The following is a 14,708-nucleotide window of genomic DNA, read 5'->3' as shown; positions in this document are numbered from 1 at the left end:
CATTCTGTTGGTTGCCAATTCACTCTGATTACTGTTTCTTTTGCCATGCAGAAGCTGTGGAGTTTGATTAGGTCCCATTTGTCTATTTTGGCTTTTGCTGTCAATGCTTTTGGTATTTTGGTCATGAAGTCCTTGCCTACGCCTATGTCCTGAATGGTTTTGCCTAGATTTTCTTCTAGGGTTTTTTGGTGTTAGGTCTTATTTTAAGTCTTTCATCCATCTGGAGTTAATTTTAGTGTAAGGTGTCAGGAAGGGGTCCAGTTTCTGCTTTCTGCACATGGCTAGCCAGTTTTCCCAACACCATTTATTAAACAGATAATCCTTTCCCCATTGCTTGTTTTTGTCAGGTTTGTCAAAGATTAGATGGTTGTAGATATGTTGTGTTGCCTCTGAGGCCTCTGTTCTGTTCCATTGGTCTATATCTCTGTTTTGGTACCAGTACCATGCTGTTTTGATTATTGTAGCCTTGTAGTATAGTTTGAAGTCCAGTAGTGTGATGCCTCCCGCTTTGTTCTTTTTGCTTAGAATTGACTTGGCTATGCGGGCTCTCTTTTGGTTCCATATGAAGTTTAAGGTGTTTTTTTTCCAGTTCTGTGAAGAAGGTCATTGGTAGCTTGATGGGGATAGCGTTGAATCTGTAAATTACTTTGGGCAGTATGGCCATTTTCATGATATTGATTCTTCCTAACCGTGAACATGGAATGTTTCTCCATCTGTTTGTGTCCTCTCTTATTTCATTGAGCAGTGGTTTGTAGTTCTCCTTGAAGAGGTCCTTTACGTTCCTCATTAGTTGTATTCCTAGGTATTTTATTCTCTTTGTAACAATTGTGAATGGCAGTTCGTTCTTGATTTGGCTCTCTTTAAGTCTGTTATTGGTGACCAGAAGCACGTCTTTTCAAATGTCCCTCAAGTTTACTTCTGTGGATGACATCCAGACTGAAGACTTCATCCAGCCAGGCACAGCTGGCTTACAACCTCTGGCCTAAACAGACTAGACTTGTGAAAAATTAAAACCACCGTTTTGCATTCACATGATTAGTAAATGGTAAGAAATGTGATCAAATCAAATGTTGTCAAGGAAGTAGAGCAACAGGAACACTCATACTTGGCTCCTGGGAGTGACAATTGAAACAGCTGCTCTGGAAAACAAATTGGCATTATCATAAAAAGAAAGGGATATGCATATCTTATGACCGAGCAATTCAATTTCTGGGCATATTCTCTAGGGAAATTGTTGCTATTGTTGTGCACATGCTAGACCCATATTTCCAACAGACAGCTGGATATCACGTCTGCAGGACCACTTGTAAACCTACGCTTACCATGAGCAGAACTGAATACAGCTATTATCTCTCATGGTTTCTGTGGGTCAGAAATTCAGGAAGTGCTCAGCTGGATGGTTCTTCCCTGGGGTCTATTAATGAGTGTGGTGCTGAAACAGTGAGAGGGGCTGCATGTATTTGGTCCGTTCAAGGCATTCTCTCTCTCTCCCTGCCTCCCCTCTCCAAACGTAGTCATGGGGACTCCCTTTGTGGTCTCTCCATGGGTGGAAAGTTTGGGCTTCCTTACAGCATGGTAGCCTCTGGACTGTCAGGCTGTTTACATGGTGACTGAAGGTTCAAGGGTGAAATTATTCCAGATAGCAAGACAGAAGCAAAGTCACTTCCTGTGACTTTCCATCAGAAGTCATGTAATATCACTTCCACCATATTCTCTTGGTTACCCACAAATGATTAGCCCTTTCAGAACCAAGAGCACTAGAACCTACTTTATGATGTGGTGGGAAAGAAGATCCTGTTGTATTTATCTGTGGACAATACAATTTGCCACTGCATCAATCAGATCCTCCTCCCTGCTTCTTTTCTGTGGCTGGTACCACATCCTGACATTTTACTTCCACAGCTGTTCTCTGTTTTTCATTCTCATAACACTCTCTTTAAGACTAGGTTTAAACAACTTTCAATATGGGTTAGTGGTGATACTAGCTGATTCTCATTCCAATTTATCTTCTTTCCTCTTCACTGCTACCTAGTCTTTCTTCCTAAAGCAACTCCTGATCCTTTACACATCTTCAGAGGGGATGACATATAGCAGGTGCTCTTTAAAGATTGGGTTTTCCTGAAATCTTTGAGGACTCTCCTATATCTGCTTGGTTAGGGACAAAGTCCTTGGTCTGAGATTGAAAAATGTCTATAATATTCATCCATTTGTTCAATAAATATTTATTGAGCATCCACTCTGTGCTAGACATTGTGCTAGGAACTAGGGATAAAACAGACCAAGATGAACAAGCTTCCTGCCTTTGCAGAGCTTCTGTGTAGTGGGGAAAAGGGAAACATTCACTCATTCATTCAAAAAATATTTAATGTGTTGCACATACAACTGCACATTCTAGGTGGGAAGACTTCAATATAATATTAATATGTCCACATTGTGCCTTATTTAACACAATAAATTTAATTTCCTGCTTCTCTTGAAATATACACTCCAAATAAGCTAGACTATCAATTTATTCCCTTTTTGTTTGCAGAAAGTTTCCATTTCTACATTTTAATTTACGTTGGCTTCTTTGTCTGAAAGTCTCCTTGTTCCTCCTCAATCTTCAAAATCTATCTCAAATCCTGTATACTGTAAGAAATGTTTCACTCTACTCTCCAATTGAGTGTGGATTCTTCCTCCTTCGTATCTTCACAGTGTACAGTCTGCATCTTTCTTAGGATACTCCTTATGTGCTACTTTGTGTGATAGACAATATATGTGAGTCTTGGCTTCACTACTAGGCCACTAAGCCCTTAAGGGAAAGAACTGCTCCCTATTCACCTTTATTGGTCTTTGTTATCCATACTTACTTATGGCGCATACTCATTGAATATTTATTCAATTAGTGGAAAGCCTTGGAACAAACTTGAGAAAATGCCAACATATTCCTCTGTTTTAAAACAGGGAATATTCTCAGAGTTGTTTGGTTGTAAGTTCTTAAAAATCCAACTCAGTTTGGCTTCAGCAGAAAACTAGAATATGTTGGTGACACAATTGAGAAGCCCCTAGGTGGTTCAATGTCGCTGGAAATTTCTTCTTTCTCTCTTGGTGCTGCTTGCCACTGTGTTGCTTATTCCTAGACAGGGTCTCAGGTGGCCCACCAGGCTTCTATAGCAACCTTTTACTCTTTACTAAGGTTCAGGATCAAATGTCATTGACTCCCCTGAGGTCTCATACATAACCCTGAACCAATCATTGTGGCCCAGGAATGTGGCCCTCTATACCTACAAGTATACCCTAGAGGAGATAGAGGAGGGGTGAATTGTCAAGCAGTGCTGTGAGAAAAGCAACCTGATGGGCATGTGAAGGGTGGACTGAGGGCAATGTCAGACAAAACAGGAAAGTCTAAAACGGCATTTGGACTCCGAGATGGGGACCTCAGTTCACCCTTTTCAGGAAAGATCAGCCAAAGCAAAGGAACAAGAAGCATCCTATCAGACATAAGATGCAAGTTCGTGAGCAGCCTTTGGGCAGGACTTAACCCTCAGGCCCAAAGGCAGTGAGGAAATCATTGGATTGGCAATAGAACAGGAGTCAGGAAACTCGAATTTTCTCCTTGGCTCTGTGACTTCTCTCTACATGACCTTGAGCAATTCACGTAACCTTTCTGAACTTCAGTTTCCTCATTTCTAAAATAAGTCAGGAGGGCTACATGGTCACTGGCTTCCTTTTCTGTCCTCCTTTTCCATTCTGCACTGCTATTTCTGATCTGAGTATAACTGATCCTTCCTTCATAACTGCTCTGGAATTTACCTCTCCCTGTCTAGTGACCGAAGTCTTCACAGAGTCATTAAGATTATGATCTCTTTTGCTTACCAGCTGTGGGATTGTGGGCAAATTACCTAATCTCTCTTTGCCTCAGTTTCTTTATCTATAAAATAAGGATAATAATAGTCCCTACCTGTTTGGGTTGTTGTGTGGATTAAATTAAACGAATATATGCAAAGTGCTTAGGACAGTGTGAGGCAAATTTTAAGTGCCACATAACTGTTGGGTACTATCAGAATTATTCACTGTGTTAATTTATGGCTTCTCTTAGGATAAGAGGCTATTGAATCCAGGACATGGGAAGATGGACAGCGTTTGAAAGATACATTTCTTTGGCCATGTAAATAATTCAGAAATGGACACGATGATAGTCTCCTTTGGGCTTGAAGAAGGAAAGCAGTGCATTGTGGGTATGGTGGGCATATTTTTTCAGAACTTTAAACTATATAATTTTGTAAGTCTGATTACATTTATCAGGCAAGCAGAAATGACCCTTTGAAATAAAAACTGCCTGCCCTCCATTCTTGCCATAATTATGGATAGATTTCATTTGCTTGAATCCATAGTCCTGTCCCTTCAACAAACATTGCAACCACTGAAGAAAAAACATCACTTGTGTTAGCCCAGAACCAGTTATATTGTGCCCTCACTCCCTGAAAACTGCTTTCTACATGCTGCAGGGACAGCACAGTACTTAGGGACACACACACACACACACACACACACACACGCACACACACTTTTTTGTTGTTGTTCCCAAGGCTGAAGTTTCACCAGTTTCAGACTCCTCCAACAAATTCCAAATGAGTCATTTCCCAAAATCTTCCTTGTCAGTCCTGCCTCTTAGTGCCAACATTCCCTGTGCAGAAAATAAAATCAAACAAGAAGACACGAAATTGATGTGCCTTGTTGGCTTCTAGAAACAACCTCATTTCATTTGCTGGAGTTACTGGGAATTGCTTCCACAGCCTAGGTACTTATGATAGGACACTTCTCCTTAGTCTTGAGGCTAAGTTCAAAGGAGTTGTGACCTAACTTGGCTCTGAATGCTAAGGGCTTCAGTCAGAAATAGCAACTCACACCTGTGTTTCTATTTCCCAAGGGCTTTCATTTCTATTACTATATCTGTTTCTCACGGCAATCCTGTGGGTAGATATGATTATTATTGCCATTTTATAAAATAGGTAACTGAGGTTCAGAGAAGGAAAATGATTTAACTAAAGGCAAAACAAATTCATGTCTCAGCAAGACCAGAGACCTATGTCTCTATGACATCTACTTCAATGATTTTTCCCAGGAACAACAAATAGGATTTTCCTCATATGCCATTTTTCCAGGCACATGGGACAAGATCAAGGGCTGCACATTCCGATGGAAATACGTTTGTGAGTCTCAAATGTAATTATACATTTTGTCTATTGGTGGTGGCTGGCCAAAGATCTAGCATTGAAAAAGATTCTAAGGTCATGCATAGGGTTGATTGTCTAATACACTATGGGATAAGAAAGTGGTAGCATGTGCACCAGGCATCTGCCCTACACTGTATCATGATATCTAGACTCTTTAACCTTCTTATATTTCAGCAATCTATTGATCATTATGTCTTAGAAGCATAAGAAGTATATATTTTAGTTGCAAGCAAGCTCGAATACACTTAAGCCAAAAAAAGGAGAATGTATTATATAAGAGCATGGAGGTGTCTCCTGAAACCCAGTGATAGGAAGTGCTGACAGTCCTCTCCATGGACTGAAACCAAGAAATGAAATGTCATCAGAAACCCAGGAAGAATCTTTCTGTCACTTAACTTCTGTCTTTATTCTAACTCTTCTGTCCCCCCACCTACCACAAACCCTCCTCTTTATTTTCTTTCTTTCTCCCTCCTCTAACTCCCTCCAGAACCACATGTTCATTTGTATCTGCATCTCTCTGACCATTTGCTTCATCCTTCTTTCTCTCTAGATTGGTTTTCTCTCTTTTTCCTGGCACATGGGACAAGATCAAGAGATGCACATTCTGATGGATATACATTTGTGAGTCTCAAATGTAATTATATACTTTGTATCTAGTAGCCACATTTAAAGGAAGCCAAATAAAGAAAAATTAATATTAGAAATATATTTTAATCTATATATTCATAATATCATTTAACATGTAATTTAATATAAAAATTTAATGAGATAGCATTCTAAATTTTTTCTTTATATTAAGTCTTCGAAGTCCAATGTGTAGTTTACACTTATAACATATTTCAATTTGGATTGGTCACATTTCAGATGGCCAGTGTTTAGTGGCCACCAAACCAGACAGCACAGATCTAGAGTTCAATGTCTTTTTTTTCTAGCAGCCAGCAGGGAAAGGATTGGCATCTCCAAATCTCTGTGTCAAGCTTTCAGGACAGAATCTGATTGGCTCATATTGAGTCACTTGTTCATACCTCATCCAATCAGCCTTGGCCAGTGTCTTAGTCTATTTTGTGCTATGACAGAATACCTGAGACTGGGTAATTTATAAAGAATAGAGATTAATTTCTTATAGTTCTGTAGGCTGGGAGGTCCAAGGTCAAGGGCCTCAAACCTGGTGAAGGCCTTCTTGCTGCATCATTCCATGGCAGAAGGTGAAAGGGAAGAGAGACAAAGAAAGAGAAGAAATAGGCAAAGCTCACACTATCAGGATCCCACTCCCACAATAACAACATTATTCCGTTCATGAGGCAGAGCCTCATGACCTAATCACTTCTTGCAGATCCCCACTTCCAACACTGTTGCACTGGGGATTAAGTTTCCAACACAGGAATTTTAGGGGACGTGTTCGTACCATGGCCACCTGGAAGGCAAAGATCCCCTTTTATAGACATGACAGCTAAAGGACAGGGCAGTTCTCAGAGACAAATGGAGGACTTGCCTGAGCCTAAAAGATATATAACAATGTTTGCAAAGGACTTGTTAGGAAGAAACATCTAGTGTCATCCTGCATTCTCTGGAAGATTCCAGAGGTTCTCCATAATCTTGCATTTGGGGGAATATAAAACAGGTTTCACAAGGCAAGAGCAAGCCAAGAAGAATAGTGTGCTGCCACCTGGAAAAGATAAATCAGCACGCATTTCTAATTCAAGAGAGACCCAGAGCTGCCCAGAGAGACAATACCATACAGTATAAACTCAGTGGTGGATCAGAAGTTTGAGGTGGAGGCTTACTTCCACAAGTTCAAGACTCATCTCTTAGAATGAGGTTAACCCAGGAAGGATAATCCCATGCTACTTGGGAATCTGCCTTGGCCCTCTGGCCCCCCGGGCCTCAGGGGGGAACATTTTTTATGCCAATCGCCAACACCAAGAGCTCTCCTTTATACAGACACTTTTCAGTTACACAAACAATTTTTGTGGGAATATCCAGTAATCTCTAGTTTTGTTTATGGAAGCTCTTCAATATGAAGAAGGCTTAAGTCCTTCATGAGAGCAGAGGAAACAGCTATCTCTCTTCCTCAGGGCACCAGGGCTTCAAAAGGAGTGTTATGCCACTTACTTAGTGAGCCATAACCTTTTATGAGGTGACTGTGTTGACTGTCACAGCTCCTCACCAAACACTTGCTCTTAGACCTTAGGTAATGCAGGTGACAAAGAAAGATGGCTGCATGGAAGATGGCTGCATGGCAGCTACTCTGAGAACAGCTAATGCCAGGAAGGGTGGAAAGGTGAGAAGGTAAAATTCCTGGAAGCCCATTTCTTTGGTTGGGGCAGAGCCACTGGTCAACATTTCTCATTCTCAAAGTGTAGAGCAAGGATCACAGTTTTTCATGGCCTGGAAGATAGGATCTAGCCCCCACCTACCTTTCTGCCCTCATCTTGCTGTTTGCTTTATTCCAAAACTGGTCTGCTTTCTTTTTTCTTTTTCTTTTTTTTTTCTTTTGTTTTTTGAGATGAAGTCTTGCACTGTTGCCCAGGCTGTAGTGTAGTGGCACAATCTTGGCTTACTGCAATCTCTGCCTCTGGGGTTCAAGTGATTCTCCTGCCTCAGCCTCTAGAGTAGCTGGGATTACAGGTACCGACAACCATGCCCGGCTAAGTTTTTTGTATTTTTAGTAGAGACAAGGTTTTACTATGTTGGCCAGGCTGGTCTCAAACTCCTGACCTTGTGATCCACCCACCTCAGCCTTCCCAAGTGCAGAGATTACAGGCGTGAGCCACTGCACTTGGTCCCTAAAACTGGTCTCCTTTCTATTCCTTGCTCATGACAATCCTTCAGAATCTTCCCCTCTTCCCCAGCTCTTTGCATGACTTACCTATTCTCGTAGTTCAAGAATCAACTCAAGTGTCCTTTTTTCATTTAGGTCTCCCTTGACCCAGTCTCTCAGGTCCATGCATAAGGTAGTCTCTTACACCTTCCTTCAGGTCATCCTCCAATGCATTACCTACTTCATCACTGTTTTTCCAAGTTGGAATCATCTTCTTTATTCATCTGTTTGTTTCTTCATCTTCCCCACTGGGATGTAAATTCCCTGAGAATAAGAACACATCTAGCTTATTAACTTCTGAACCCCAGGGTCCCAAATGGTGCCTGTCACATAAGAGGATCTCAGGAAATACTTCTTGAATTTATAAATCAACTCTCTGGGGTGCCCCAGGGCCATTAAATCACATTCTCTAAGAGCAGAGTCTGAAATCTGTGTTGTTCACAAGTGCCTCAGAAGACCTGTACACATCGTGGGGGGTGAGAAGTGTATTATTTCTACCTGCCTTGTCAAGAGTCCTGCTTTCACTCTTATCCTAACCTAAAGGCTGTGTCCTGTCAGAGACTCTGAGGCAAGTTAGAGGGAACTTAAGGCTCCTCCAACTTGATGGCTCAGTTTGCTCTTCCTAAGACTATTCATTGAACAATGATGCATTAGGGGTATGAGCTGATGAGCTCAGTAAGGGCAAGAACCATGTGAGTCTTCTTCATTGCTTATCACTGGTATGCGGCATAGCACCTGCCACATAGACAGCCCACAACAAACATAACCAATGAGTGAGCACTGACATGAGTGCCAGGCAATGTGTGAAATGCCAAGTGTGGCAAATGTGCATAAAACTATTCGATGCTCAAAGTCAAGGGGGAAGGCAAAACTGAGAAATTTAACATGAGAACATAAGCTGAATGTCCAAGGTTCTTTGGGCTTCATAGTAAAGGTAAAATTTGAGCTGCACGTTGTTTTATTTCTTCTGCATCCCCTGGATAAGTCTGATACCTCTCATGTCAATTATCTGTAAGTAAAACAGCTTCTTTTTCTTGAGATATAGTAGAGAATAGTTGCTTCTGTTTGGGCTCCATAGTTTTCTTAATAATTGTGCAAAATGAAGCACGTCTTTCCAGGCCTCACCTTCCTGTGTTTGTGCCAACTTCACAGGGCTGTCCGGAGAATTAGATCAATTAATACACATAAAAAGCCTAGCTTGTGACATAGTAATCACTCTAACTATATTATTACCATGTAGTTTTTAACACCTTCTAAACACTGTATCTAGCCTTCTCTTCAATGCGCATTGGGGAAAAAAGTGCCTTTTTAAAAATGTATTTTACTATTAGCTAATGCAAAAGGGAGTATCAGTTCCAAGCTCTGTCCAAGTTAATACAAATCCCAGGTTAGTGGAGTCTGAAATTAACGGCTTTTTCTCCTTGTGACATTATAATTTAGAATGTAAGTATTTTCTCCCCAGATGGGAGAGGAGTTTCACTGTTCCATCACAGAGAACAGTATCCTCATGGCTGCTGAAATTTTTTGAAAAAAAAAAATGTATTATAATAAAATGGGCAAGGGAAGATCTTTTGTTATGTGAAGCTTTAACTTCAGTAGAGAAATCTCAGATGGGTAGATTATTGTTCATGCCTCGGAGAGGCTTTGAATCCCAGGAAATGAGGGGAGGGTCAGTGGGGTTTGTTAATAATGCTCCATTAGCGAGTAAATTTCTGGACTTTGTGGCTACGGAAACTACACACCCTGGCTTGCCCCTGATGTCCCAGTTAGTGCCCATCATTGTTGTTTAATTAATAGTAACACTTTCTTGCATTCTCTAAACTGCCCCAGTTTGGGTGACAAATTAGATTGTCACCTACTCGTGGCTCTTTCTTTCTCCCCAGCAGAGAACCCAAGACCCAACCTGGAGTAGTAATGATGAAAATTATATTTGCGCAGCCCTTGATATATACTGGGCACTGTGTTAAATATCCATCATGCATTATTTCATTTATTCTTCTCAACAAGGCTCAGATAAGACTTCTAGTAGACATGGGCACAGAAAAGATTTCACTGTACCCCTCAACCATATTCAACATAAAAAATACTATACATGCTAAATTAAATAATTAAAATCCTCATGCATTTTGAAAAATAGCTTTTTTCCTGATGTGTCATTACAAAATTTGGAACTCATGCATCGAAGTTGAACTTTTCACATTTTCCTTCTATTTCTTGCTAGGACCTGAAGCACATACTTGATCTGCCTGTGTTCACAGATCTAGAACAGCTCACAATAACCCAGCAGGTGAGTGTGACTGCATCCATTTTACAGATAGGAAGCCTGAGATTTAGAGAAATCATCCCACTGTCACATGCTAGTTCCTCGGGTTTAAAATATCATGCTTAGTCCCCCTCACATTTTAACATTTCTGGAATAAAGAGAATCTCACAACAGAAGAGCATTTTTGAGTGTAGTATGTCTCTCCTGACCCATTTTTATGACTTTAAAAATGTATCCTATACCTGACAGCTCCTTAGGCTAAAGGACACATATGAACAGCAAAACTGACATTCAAACCTGCTCAACCTGACTTCTTATCTTTAACCACTGTGCCACACTGCCTTGAATCAATCTTTATTAAATGTCACTATAAATAAAGAGAAAAATTTTTAGCAAATCTTAAATGTTGTTTTGCTAAATATAGTAAATAAACACTGTTCATAGTGCACTAAACACTATGCATAGTGATCGAATGAGCAAAAGAATACCTACCTCTACAGTTTTCAGCCTGTCAGCTTCTTTCTAATATTCTGTAGGACTGACCAGGGTGGGAACTTGGGGGTGAGGATGGTGGGTGGGAAGGTAACAGCACCAAAAGCATAAGGAGAGGGAAGTAGAAAAAGCAAGGCACTGGGGCAAGGATCCCCAAATTAACTTTTCTGATCTCACTTTGCAGGGAACAGACATTGCATTGTAACTCCTAGTAGGCTAGGTCTTACCTGACTTTGACTATGCTTAACTATTCTGAGCCCCAGTTTCATCATCTGTAAAATGGATGTAATTAGAGTTGTTGGAGATATGACAACTTGAATCAGGCTGGGGATTTTTCCTGTCCTTCCTCTAGAGCATTAGAAGACGTATTATAAGAAAGGCATTTAGAACAGTCCCTGGTACACAAAAGTCCTTAAGAGGTGTTACCCATCGTTACCTGCCATCCCTTCAACCTCATTTGAGGCCACCGCCCCTTCCCTCCATCATCCCCAACAAACAATCCCCAGGCATGTTAGTTTTCCTTCAGTTATTCCAACAAACCAAGAGCCCTTTACCTCTTCAGAGTCCTCACACTTGTTGTTCCTTCCTCCTGGCATGCTCTTCCAGAATTCCATCTTTGAAGAGCCAATTTATGCTCATGCTGGAGCCTCAGCTAAATTATCATCTCTTTAGAGATGCTTTCCCGGATTCTCTTCAAATACAGTCTCACTCTGTGTCTTTCTATTGTATATCTTTGCTTACTCCCTTCCTATCCTTCATCAGAATCAAAATGGTCTCATTCATTCATTAGTACAGGTACTTATCACCCGCCACCACCACACCAGGAATATACACAGTCCTGCTATTCTTGAGTCCCTGTACATAACGCGTGCAATGCCTGGCACGATAGATACTCAATAGAGATTTGTTGAATTGCATTTCCCAAACGTAATAAATGAAAGCCTCAGAATCTAAATCCAGGTCAGTTTATAGCCAGAGGGAAAGGGAAATGGTTTGTTTTATAAATGGTTTTCTCTCCCATAGGAACCTCCTTCCCTCAAGAGCCTATGACTCAGCATTCCATTCCAGGTGCCTCTCGTGTTTATCTCCCAGTGCATGTGCTTCATAGTAGGATTAGGTTTTCATGCTCATGTATTTGATGATTTGGGTTCATCTCTGACACTCTTGAGAATAGGCACCTTCCCATGGACCTGTGCTTGAAAGTAATGAAAGCTGTCTCACAAAGCTCTCTTTACCTCTGCTGTCTGGGGAGCTGCAGCGTTATTGACAGTACCACCACATTGTTTTCTGAATCGAACATTTTCTAACCAGATGCCAGTGGGATTTAGGGAACTCAAATCAGGTTGGGGATTCTTCCTGTCCTTGGCAGGGACAGAGTGCAGGGTTATCGACTTCCTTGTGCATTAGAGTCACCTCCAGATTTCAGTTAAAAATGCACATTCCCAGCATCGCACCCCATGAGAGCCTAAGTCAATAGAACTTTTATTACAGTGATATTTACCCAGAGGCCCTTTTATAGCTTCCCATATGCTTGGTGCTAGGACAAGCAGCTTCGTATACATTATTTGGTTTAATCCAACTAAAATTTCTATGATGTAGGCATTCCATTTATCCCTCTTCATAGAAAAATAAACTGGATATAAGAAAAGTTAAATACCTTTCCCAAGGTTCTGCAGCTCATGAGTGGGTCTCCAAAGTCTTGCTACTCAAAATATGGTCTGTGGACCCACAGGTTTGGCATCCCCTGGAAGGTTGTTAGAAATGTAGACTTTTAGTCTGGGCACAGTGGCTCACACCTGTACTGTCAGCACTTTAGGAGGCCAAGGCAGGTGGATCACTTGAGGTCAGGAGTTCGAGGCCAGCCTGGCTAAAATGGTGAAACACCATTTCTACTAAAAATAAAAAATAAGAAATATTAGGTGGGCGTAGTGGTGCAGGCCTGTAATTCCAGCTACTCAAGAGTCTGAGGCATGAGAGGCAAGAGAATCTCTTGAACCTGGGAGGTAGAGGCTGCAGTGAGCTGAGATCGGGCCACTGTACTTCAGCCTGAGCAACAGAGTGAGACTCTGTCTCAAAAAAGAAAAGAAAAGAAGAAAAGAAAAGAAAAGAAAAGAAAAGAAAAGAAAAGAAAAGAAAAGAAAAGAAAAGAAAAGAAATGCAGACTCTTGGGCCCCATCTCAGATCTTGTGAATCTGAATCTGCATTTTAACAAGACACTCAACTAACTGATGTGCACATTCAACTTTCAGAATCCTACTCTAGTGTACCTGAGTCAAAGTTGGGGTTCTTTTTCTCTCCTCTCTTGTCCAGTGGTTTTCAAACATGAGTTCACAGAAGAATCACCTGAGATTCATATTAAACAGGTAATTACTTATCCAGGCTCCACTATCAGATGCTGTGATTTAGTAGTTCGGGGTGGAGGCCCAAGAATCTGTGTTTTTAACCAACAGCCCAGATGGTTCTAATGTGAGTGTCCTGAGGATCACACTTAGAGAAACACAAGATAGGAAATGCATTGGCCTCACTTTTCCTGTCTATTGAAATAAAATAGAATATTTTTTATATGAGCTTCTCGCTTATAAAGACTCTGCTTTTAGTGGCCAGGTGCGGTGGCTCATGCCTGTAATCCCAGCACTTTGGGAGGCCCAGGTGGGTAGATCACTTGAGGCCAGGAGTTCAAGACCAGCCTGGCCAACATGGTGAAGCCCCGTCTCTAGTAAAAATACAAAAATTAACCAGGCGTGGTGGCATGTGCCTATCATTCCAGCTACTCTGGAAGCTGAGGCAGGAGAATTGCTTGAACCCTGGAGGCAGAGGTTGCAGTGAGCCAAGATCATGCCACTCCACTCTAGCGTGAGCAACAAAGTGAAACTCTTGGAGGCAGGAGAATCACTTGAACCCAGGAGGCAGAGGTTTCAGTGAGCCAAGATCGTGCCACTGCACTCCAGCCTGGGTGACAGAGCGAGACTCCATCTCAACAACAACAAAAAAACTCCGCTTTTAAGATCAGTTCCCACATTTGTAATGAGGAGAGGAGAGAAAACAGACCCCTCTAAACCTTCAAACATGGAAGTGGGACAGGCACAATGGCCTGTGCCTGTAATTTCAGCTACTCAGGAGGCTGAGGCAGGAGGATCAGTTGAGGCCAGGAGGTTGAAGCTGGGCAACATGGTGGTACCTTGTCTCTAAAAAAAAAAGTGTTTAAACAACATAGGTGAATGTAATGGTGGATACTGTTGTTCCCAGCTACTTGGGAGGCAGGGGTAGGAGGATCACTTGAGGGCAGGAGGTTGAGGCTACAGTGAGCTATGACTGCACCACTGCACTCCAGCCTGGGCAATGTAGTAAGACCCTGTCTCTAAAAGAAGTTAAAACAAAGAGTAGCTGAGCATAGTAGTGCATGCCTGCAGTCCCAGCTACTCAGGTGGGAGTATCACTTGAGCTCAAGCATTTGAGACTGAGTGAGCTGTGATTATGCCACTGCATTCGAGCCTGGGTAACAGAGCCAAATCCTGTCTCCAAAAAATTAAAAATAATATTAATAATAAAACAAAAAAGAAAACTGGGAGGTGGAGAAACTTTAAAGATAACTTGTCCGTAATCACATAGCTCATTGGTGACAAAGCTAAAGCAGAATCCAAGACTGCTGATTCTTTCCATTAAAACACCAATCACCAAACATACAGCTCAGTAGCAGCAGCAGAAGCACAAGTGGCAATTACATAGCTCTACATGTAAGTGCTTTTACATATTAATTTAAATATCACAATAGCCCACAAGGTAGATACTATTATTCTTTTTACACTAATGAGGAAACTGAGGCACAGAGAAGGTAAGTCACCTTCTTAGCAAGTGAATGTTAGAGTCAGGATTCGAACCCAGGCTGCCTAGCTTTGGTGTTCAGATTCTTAAGGCA

The 14,708-nt window shown here is 41.4% G+C and overlaps 1 long non-coding RNA gene across 1 annotated transcript in view; it reads right to left on the bottom strand.

The window, feature by feature from the left end:
• Positions 1–7,934: 7,934 nt before the first annotated feature.
• Positions 7,935–14,708, bottom strand: part of LOC108285117 — a 237,462-nt gene continuing 230,688 nt past the window's right edge. The window contains exon 16 of the long non-coding RNA XR_005195984.1: positions 7,935–8,301. This is a non-coding gene — a long non-coding RNA (uncharacterized LOC108285117). The remainder of the gene's footprint in view (positions 8,302–14,708) is intronic.

The sequence above is a fragment of the Cebus imitator genome, unplaced genomic scaffold (genome assembly GCF_001604975.1).
Source record: "Cebus imitator isolate Cc_AM_T3 unplaced genomic scaffold, Cebus_imitator-1.0 Scaffold291, whole genome shotgun sequence".
NCBI lineage: Eukaryota > Metazoa > Chordata > Mammalia > Primates > Cebidae > Cebus > Cebus imitator.
This window is presented reverse-complemented; position numbering and strand designations above follow the sequence as displayed.